The sequence below is a fragment of the Atheta coriaria genome, unplaced genomic scaffold (assembly GCF_025399875.1).
Source record: "Atheta coriaria isolate IRGN ID8LTWV9N9 unplaced genomic scaffold, Caltech_Dcor_3.1 hic_scaffold_3_pilon, whole genome shotgun sequence".
Classification (NCBI taxonomy): domain Eukaryota; kingdom Metazoa; phylum Arthropoda; class Insecta; order Coleoptera; family Staphylinidae; genus Dalotia; species Dalotia coriaria.
The window spans coordinates 3,937,926-3,948,358 of NW_027045445.1; positions in this window are offsets into that span (position 1 = coordinate 3,937,926).

Genomic DNA, 10,433 nt, shown 5'->3' on the forward strand with positions numbered 1-10,433 from the left:
GCTGACGCACGCGATATAATTAGGTTCTCTTTTCTTTGGGCGCAAATAATGTCTATATGCCTAGGAGTGCGTAATTATTACGGGCGCGAATCAAGCGTTACACAATTTTGAATGAATGAAAGCCAAATACGTATTTGCTACACATTGGGAAATGTGCAAAAATAACTGTTTAATTTGCGCTAGGTTTTTTTTCATTCTTTCAATAATTCATTTTAATTTGACTCTAATTCAAAGATTTTTATTTTATACTTAGTATTATCGTAATATATGCTGAATAAAACTATAAATTATGATTACTAACGGTTAAAAGATAAGAGATTTGAGCAAAATTTGATACTTTTTTCAAATTTTACCTAGCGCTGAACGATGAATTTCAACCGGATGTTCAAACTTTGCATAAATCATGGATTCGCGCCTCTGGCGATCAAAAAATGCGAAAAAACAATTTTTTATAATAAAAAAAAAGTATAAATGATATAACTGTTGTTTAATGCTCTGTAATAATTTTAATCCCGAAAGCTTAACACTAAAATCTCACAAAATCGAAATAATAGATACCGGATGTTGACATCTTTTACTCAGATGTCATCGTCGATATCACGATAATAAATTTGACTATGGGCAGCTCTTCGATATCGTAATAAAACGTTTGCTAATCTCCAAAAATCCGTTAAATATATTAATCCTCTATTTGGTGTCAACGCCAAGTTTTCTACATATTATCAGGTTACATATTATAGTTTTATCCGCACGGAATGCCATTCAACGCGTATTCAAAAATTTTACAACTATTACGAAACGGTGTTTTTGCGCTTTTTTCTCCTTTGCGTTACTTTACGCACAAATAACATATCGAAATCAGCCCAGTTAACGCGCTCGCGAGTTCAGCTCGCTAACTTGCCACCAGTAGTGTTTTTTTTTTTGCGCCCAGAGTGAAATATTTGGGTCAGCAACGCGAACAAGAAATTGACGCCGGGTTTTGATGTTGACGAACATAATAGACGAGCATATAACACGGCACGCTATAATGAAATAAGCGTTTTCTTAACTAAGTTAAGTAAAAAATTAAATTTTTCTAACTGGTTCATTTGCAAAGTTTAGAAAGGAATAAATTCTGTCGTGCTTGAATCGAAAATTTTATTTTATTTCAATAATTTTATAAACATCTAATGCTAGGCTTATTTTTGAATCATTACTGAAATGGGAAGCGCCTGAAATTAAATCTAAGTGTTCTAACTGTAAGTAATTGTAAAACAATCTAATTATATTGATATTAAATCACAAATCACGAGCGCATCGGTAATTAATTCCTCCGCATTCACATTCACATTCATATTCGCTGGTTGTTGCGCCATTTATCTTTGCATTTGTCCGTCTTGCGCAGTGCGCAATGCGCTGAGACGTGATATGATGTCAGGTTACACTCCAACGGGCACAGACAAGTCGCGCATGCACGGCGGGCGCGCACTCTGTAATTATAATTATTAATTATCCGCTAATTATCTGGCTGTCGAACAATGAAAGAGATCATTAAATCATCTGCGTGCGTTAAGGTTTGTCAATATTTTAGGGCAACCCTAACGACTTAAGTAAAAATTTAAACTTAAAAAAACACAAAATTTTATTGATTTCAGATGTATAATTAAATTAATTTCTTCCGAAATCGTGTGCTGTTTATACTTGAATTATACCCAGTTGAAATTTTTAACTATTCAATGAAAATTAAATTATTACTCTTGCCCTTGATGTTATTTGTTATTTATTACACTTTTCAACGCTTCTAATGATAATAATTCTCTAAATTATTGTTTTCTTATCATTTTTAATGCATTGTTATTGTAATAAAATTATTTCCTGATTGCGACTTTTATGTTAATAGTGAAATTAAATTTTATTTCTTTGTTTTTACGCCGCGTCAAGGATTTAAAAATGATTGAAACACAAGAAGAACAATTCTGCGTAGAAATAAATTGAGAGATTCATTCAATCAGGGTCGCGTGATATTTGGTAAGGACGTTGGTTTGACTAAACAAATTACGCACCTCTGAGGGACATGTCAACATAAAACACTGGAGACAATTCAATATCCGCCTAATTATTACTTATTGTCAGTAATCCATCATTACTTCCTCATTTTATACAAATATTCAAATATCCATTGTTGTTTTCTTCAATTGCGAACATGCTGACAGGTTTTTTATTGGCGCGCTGCCAAAAGTTAAAAATAATTCTTAGGTTCATTAATTTATAACCGCATTTGGTGTGTTTTATTTGTTTATGATAAATATGAAGTGAGTCATCATGATTATTGATCTTAATCGGAATCGAATTCTATTGATATTTATCTTAAAAACAGCATCCGTGAATCTTGTTTTGAATCATGCTATATTTATATACGAAGATGATTTAAAGATTAAAACGTGTTTTGTGTCGTTGATATTGTATCATCAATTTATCAACTTTATTCAAAATATTCTAGAAGCGTAAATAATTTATGATCAAAATAATATAAATTTTCATCATTTTAAAAATTCTTCTAGATGCTTCGCAACAGCTAATTATGTTGTCCGTAATTATGCGGATAATAATTTTAACAAAGCGAATAAATTATTAATTGTCTACGTCAGATGATGACGCTTCTTCCATTCGGTAAGTTATTAGTTGATGATGTTATCCACCGCAATAATATTTATTGTACGGATGCATTATTGCATTATAATCGGTTGTAGCATAACTTTATAATTGTGTCCGCAACAAATATTTCGTCATTGAAATGTTCTATTTCCTATTTATTAATAATAATTCATTATTATTGATAATAATTTACGTTCAAAACGCATTACTGTTCATTTCAATGACAATATACGCTAAAACGCAAATATTTATTACAGTAATTTTTAATTTGATTGTTTGGACGTCCAATATTTATTCTCAAATTAATTTTCTGGATAAAAATAACAGAAATATTTAAATTTTTGAAATATTCTAACATAAATTATAAAATAACAATAGACAGTATATATTTTACTGTAAAAGGCAATAGTTTTTTATTTTCTATAAAAATTTTGTAAAAAATAATCGCGATTGATGCAAACTTGAATATTATTCGAGAAAAAAAATAAGGACAAGATGATATCAACTAAAAGGCATTTTCTGCATATACGAAAATAAGTATGACATAATCAGGATCTGCTCGATCGGCTCGATTCGTGAGAATCCACCACAATGTCAAAGAAGATCCAGTAGGAATGAATCGTCATGAATGAATGAATGAATTGCCTGACCGGACATTCGAATATTTATTTACGTAGATATTTTATTTATCTCTCATCGTTCACGAGAAGCCCCTCCGAGACGTCTGTGCCAGCCGTAGACTTTTATTTTCCAGCGTGAAATCAATGACGAGACTAACTTGTTGATTCTTTTTTTTTTTTCGTTTACGAGAAACGAAGACGACCTTGCGACCCGCTTTAATGACTAATCGATTGCAATTATTAGATCACCAGCGAATAGGATGAGGATTCTGTGCTCATCGCTTCGATACAGACACACACACGCGTTTATACAAATTACTAAAGAAAAGGAAAAAACATAAACAAACCGCAAGCTCGTTTGTTGCGCCTTTTCGCAACACACAAATCGCAATATAGTCTCGGCGCAAGAATCATATATTTAGTTATTTTTTAATTATTCTTAAACTATTTGCGTTACAAATGAATTTTTTTCAAAAACAGATTGTATATTAAATTATACATTTTTCTGCATAATTCTTTTATTGTTTAATGTATGATATAAATAGTTATGTAGATTGGTATTTGTAAACATTTTAATATTGCTATAAATTCCATTGCAACCTATTTAAAAAATTAGTTACAAATAAACTATGCACATCATTCGATTCAGGATTAAATTCTGAATAAACACTATTAAAATTACTAATTATAAATTTATTGCTTTTTGGTTAATTATATATTTTATGCGACTTCCAAGACGCCGCAACTATACTTTCAACAAATGACGAATATTCATGATGTTTGCACTTTTAAAACGAATGCTTTTAATTGTAAACTTTAGTACCGTTAGTTTTACAAAACAATATCATTAATTCCCGAATGACGTCTTAACGTTTGAAGCACCAATATGCGTAAAAACTTAGCAACATTCATTCAGACGCTTACTGCATGCGTTTTCTTTTACTAGCGAACAATAAAACGAATAAGTGATGTTTTGCACGTGTAAATTTGTGTGGTAATTATTTATCGGATTACGCATTCACCGTGCAGGTTACGTTCGTAATTAACGATTTAACCGCGTGCTTTTATGTGTGTGTTCTATGTGACTGCAAACAATTGCTGGTGAATTAATTTATTGATTGTTAAATCAAGTCTGCGATCGACCGATTTGAAATTCTGCACGTAATTGCAGTGAAATAAATTACATTTGAAGCACAATTACATTAATTGAACATTAAAGTGGTAATTAGTATCCAATAATACGTTTTTTCGAAGGGTTCAAAAAAAGGATAACACTTAAAACTTAAATATCAATCATAATAACTTGTAATTGTAATGATTCGCCATTAATTAATTACACTATACGCGTGCATTGTGAATCAAACCGCCTGTAAACGTCTATTCAGCGCATTTCGTTTAGTGGCCGCAATTATTATTACGCACACACATACACTGGTGAATACTGAATAGATTTCCAAAGATAGTATAGATGAATATTAAACGCTTCGTGCAATTACACCTTCGGCACGCATATACTACACATCGGCCCGAATGAATCACACGGCTCACAGCCGGCTTTCAATGCATCTGTGCCATTCTCGTGCTGCATTTTCTATGATTTATTGAATGTTGTGTTGCGTCCGTTTGTTAGTCTTCTAATCTTGAGCTTGAGTGCCAGACATCGTGCAACAATAACGTATCATCAGTGCGATGCGCAAACCATTCGTTATCAATGATTTATTTAACTCAAAATTGATTTCCAAACGTGAATCGCTGTCACATTATAGCTGTTTCTGTATCAAGCTGATTGAAATTATCTTTTTATCTAGATTATCATAATTTATGTGATTATAAACTTTAATTATTGATTAAATTGGTAGAAAAAGTTTAAATTGTAAAAAAGTGTAGAGGTAATTCATGTTCGCGTGCAAAATCAAAATCGATGCCTTCGTTCGGACGTTTCTGTAACGAGAGTAAGAGTACGAATAAACGTATGTAATGCACTTAAGCGAATCCATCATGCATGTGGATGTGATGTAATACAGTATGATACAAATTATGCATAATTATGCTAATTTTATAAGTGCTTTTATATTGTTTTAGACACTTTAAACAATGGATAAAATGATTTTTTATTTTTATTTTGTATTTTGAAGATAATTTTAGTGCAACACTTAGTATATTTTTGTAAATGGCGAAAATTACTCATGTGTCCGTACATATGTTCAAAAATGTTTCTTTTTCCTCGGTTTTCTCTTTGGAGTTCATCTCCCCTTCGGTGAACGCGCAGAAATCATCCTCTTGTTTCCTTACCGCAGCCATCATGAAAACCATTCATTCGGGCGAGACTCCGGTAATTTCATTTCATTTCGCTGAACTTGCTCTCGAACGCCGTCTCTAATACCACCGCTAAAGACATTGAAATTATATAGGCGTCCAACTTCCGGCAAAATTAAATTTTGCCTCGTTTTCTGCGTCTTTGGGGCTGCGTTGTTTTCATATGCTGCACATGTGAGGCGGCGAAACGGTCTATAACATTCGCATGCCAGGCAGGAATTATGCGGAGTTTATCTCGTGGAAAACGCCAGTGCGCCGACAGAGAAAATCTACAAGATAAACGAAATAAAACGGCGGATAGTTTGAAAACGTTTGCGTTGTCTTCCTTTTTTGTTTCATTTGTGCTGCTTCACTGCGTTTACTTAGCTTTACTGCCCAGTAAGCTATTTAAATAATTCCGTGTGAATTCGAGAGTAAAATGAAGCAATAAAATTAACTGGAAATAGAAATATATTAAAAATAATATTAATATTTAAAGGCAGAAATATTTTTTTAGTGCGTGTGCGTTATATTCGTAAATTTTCCGCCTTGGATATTTTTTATTTGCATTATTATTACACGAGCGACGTTTGAGCGCGTTTGAGCCCCCTAGCACTATAATAAATTATTACATTTCGAAAGAAAACATTATCATAACTGTTCTCCACTTGTTAAATGTGAGTATTTTGGCTCGAACGGACGTATCAACGGAAAGAGACGTCAATAAAACGCACCAACGTCTTCGTACAACAAACAGAATGAAGTTTTCATCTTTCATCATATGCTAACTAATCCCTGTAGCTGTTCAGGCGTTTGGAATGAATTTTAGTGTCGAAAGGATATAAAGTTTGCCTATGATTTATAGATGGATGTAATTTCATAATTTTATGTGTGGACGTTTTCCTTATTGATTGATTTTTGGCCATCACTAAATACTCGGACAGCGGCGACGGTTTTAAGAGGCCGAATTTGTATGCATCATGTATGCTCAATGTTTTACTGCTCGAGTAACAACAGTTACAACAGGTCTGAAATTATAGCGCATTAAACATTGATTAAAAGTTTCATTCATCCAATTATTTCAAATACAGTCGTTTAGATTTATAGCTATTCATATTCACAATTTTATAATGTAATCGTTAAGTGAACTCATTTTACTTTGCGGGCGTTGAGATATTAATTCGGTTATTATCGTTAACATTCTGAGAAAAATTAATTTTTGATGTTTCATGAAATATCCGCATGTATCCTACAGTGGTGACTGTAGCTGACATTGACATTTTTCGTATCCTGAAGATTTTCTTTAAAAATTCAAAATTTTCTTCCAAAATTATTAATAATTTAGTAAAATTTTTGCGAAGCATGACAATTAAATAAATTTAAATCTTGTTAATGTTGTTTCTAGATTGTATCCATGATAACTAGCATTAAGACGGAATAAATTGTGAAATTAGTTGCACGTAGCCCGACATTACCACATGGGCTAAATACGAGAATAAATCATAGGGCGAAGGTAGTACCAACGTTCGACTTGTGTGCAGGCACGTCATTTATAATACGTAATTTATTTCGTCAACGGCGGCGACACTTGCAAGTCCAGCCGAAAGTGACAACTGAAAGGCACAAAATCTGTACGAACATGCACCACATGCACGCGGGGCCGCACGGACGCGGATGATTTGTTGTCCGTGTCCAGAATTTGCTCAAGTGCAGGCGAATGCAGCGCTGCAGCTCGCGTCAGGACAGGAAAACGGAACGATAAATTCATATTCAAGTGCGTACACACGTTTGTGCTCGTGATTAACACCCACGCCCAATTTACACAATTTGCGTTAATTTGATTTGTACGATTTGTGCTGTATCTGCTATATAAATAGAACAAAACCAACGAAAATAACCATGGGAAGAAGTTATTTCACGTAAGGTAATAGGGTAGAGGTGTAACTATTACACCAAACGCTAATCAACTTTTAATTTAGTTTCTGCTCACTTTTGAGAGGTAATATCTTGTTAATAACTGCATTTTTATTGCTTACTAAACGAAGCAGTAAATTAACCAACACCTGGACATGTGAGGAGGCAGCAAATAGCAAAATCCTTAGTTTGCAATCAGAATTGCGAGTTCGCGGCGCGCACGCCACATTGCCGCATGCCAGGGCAAAAGGGATTTCAATGAAAATGAGCGAAACAAACAGAACATGTGAAATGTGAAGCAAATATGTACTACACGTACGAAGTCACTCGCCGGCCAGCACCGAGAGCAGCGGACTCTCGGCGCAGAGAAGAAATGTGAGAAGACTCGTGCATTGATGGATAAAAATGCGCGCAGGTTGCGCGTCGCGCGCGCGTTTCTTCTCCAGCGACGAGCGGCGGCGGCGCGAGCGCGCTGGTTTGGTGCGTGTGTGGGACCAACGACCCGAAGTTTATGAACTCCGCAGCGCTTTGTTATTATACATGTATAGGCTCACAATTATAGGCGAACATGACATAATGAGCATATTTTCTGCGTACAACAATTTCTTCTTTCCGTGTGTGTTTGCCTACCTTGGCTCACCGCGTGCGCACGCCCGGCCACGACCATGACCGAAGTTGCAGCGACATTGCAACGTCAACATTACAACTTTTTAAACTTTGGTAAGCCCTGGCTATTCTATTCTATTTGTTTATATGTACTCGTATAGATATTAGCAATTTTCTTGCTTGTTGCAGCGAGAAAACGACATATCGTTAAAATTAAAAGAAGAAAACTTGGAAAAAGTCCAAGATTAAATCACTACCGGACTTCTGGAACATCCAGATAACATTAGATTAATAAATTGAGTAAGTGAAGATAATTATATGATGATAATCACCGACATTGTTGAGTTTTGAGTTCAAACACGGATTTGATTCAAAACCACAATTAATTGAGGTGTTAAAGTTCACGTTTTTGTTGTCGAAGGTGATTTCATCGCACAGTCATCAAAATGTATCTAATTAATTGCAAAAAATGTGAGCAAAGTGGCTTTCTTTTTGCATCTAATGCGTCTGGCTATTTCTAGCAGGAAATGAGGCAATCTCGTACAAATACGAGTTTATCTAATAAAATATACTCAAGTGTGAAAGATGCAAAGCGGCCCTGACGTTGGTTGCGATGCCATTGTCGACATAACGCAAGGACGAAATCAACAAGGGTCAAGGACGTTTGGGCATTATTTTTAATCAGGAAAAATCAATTCATAATATTGATTTTATTACCGAATTGAATAGAATGTAATATTTCAGCTAATGATTCGTAATTGTTCCTGATGTAATAATAGTAAAAAGTTGAGTTAAATATTCACATCACGTAAACACAAAGAATAAATAATCATAAAACATTCGGTTAACTTTTTTTAAGCACATCAATCACGCTTGAATGCTTAATGAGATGTGGATATAGCATCACACGAGTGCAACGCAAAAAATGTTTATGCACAATTATTTTCTATTTGGTTAAATATCTATTTATAGATAAACTTACTATCCTATAGTTAGTAGGTAATAATGAATTATTCATTATTATAATAACTCATTAAATTCACGATTTATTTTTAGTTCTAAGTAATATTCGTGATATCTAGCTGGTTTTTTTTGAGTTGTTATTGTGTGAAATTGATGTGTAAGCAGAGTTTAAGCACAGGGATTGATTTTCATGGTCTAATAGCGAAGTAAAGCTCAGCGAAGACTTCATTTATAATGCAATCAGCTGCGAATCCGGCAGCCTTGGCGCAAGGTTGTTCTAGCTGCCCGCGCCACCTCAGTCGGTGGCTTCGAGTAAAAGGTTTTATTAGCGACGCAGAAGCTACAAGGAGGGAATATCAGCGATGAGCAATTTTATTTACGCTCATCGAAATTACCTATTCATTGTTTATGTTGGCTACACGCTCATTTATTTGTGTGTGAATTATTATTCTAGAATAAAAATAATTTGAATTAGCATACTACTTTAATAAAAGTAGGATATTTCAGTAAATAATTTGCCTTGAGTGTTGATTTAAACATTTTGAAGCAAATGTGCGCTTAACCTTATCATAGTAATATTTTTATGCCTGATAACTTTAATTTTTTTCTTTATTGTATTTTGGCGGGCATTTTAAGGCAGTTTTGGGGGTTTTAGAGGGTCGAAAAGGTTCGCATGTCCTGAAGGACCTTGTAATCTACCAGTTAACGATGAGAAACCCTAAATAATTCTTCTCATACAGGATATACAGGGCATTTTTCATAATTATAACTCACGAATTTAAAGCATTCACACGTAGCAAACTTATAATAATCCTGCGCTGATGTACGTTAAGATAATTTTAAAAAAAGAATAAGAATACAAGACATTTATAAAATGTTAATTAATGAGACAAAACTTTACGTTCTTGTAAATTATTTATCTTAATTGCAGATTACATACCTCGCGGACATTATAACGAGCTGACAAGCAATTGAAATATTTCTCTGTTTAGTTTTGCTTGCGTTTTTTCAGTTAATATTTCTCTTTTAAATAGTGCGTTAAGTTTACGCACTTGAAACGCTTCAATTTGCAACAATGTTGTTGCACTGCGCGCTTCCACATCAACTTCTAGGCAATCTGTACAATTAATCTTATCTTAATATTGCGTACAGCACAATTATAAAACAAAAATAAACTTATTTTTCAAAAATAATTGCTTTACATCTCAAACAGCGGTTTTTATAAATCATGCGCGCGATAACGAATAACAAACGATAAAATTACGATTTTTAAGCGCCGATGTGAAAGAATTCGATCTATCGTTTTGTATAATGTCCATCGACTTCGAAACGACGCTTACCATCACACTTAGATTGATGTTAAAATAATGAACAACGCCAACGGTCGTTCGCGTCAATTAA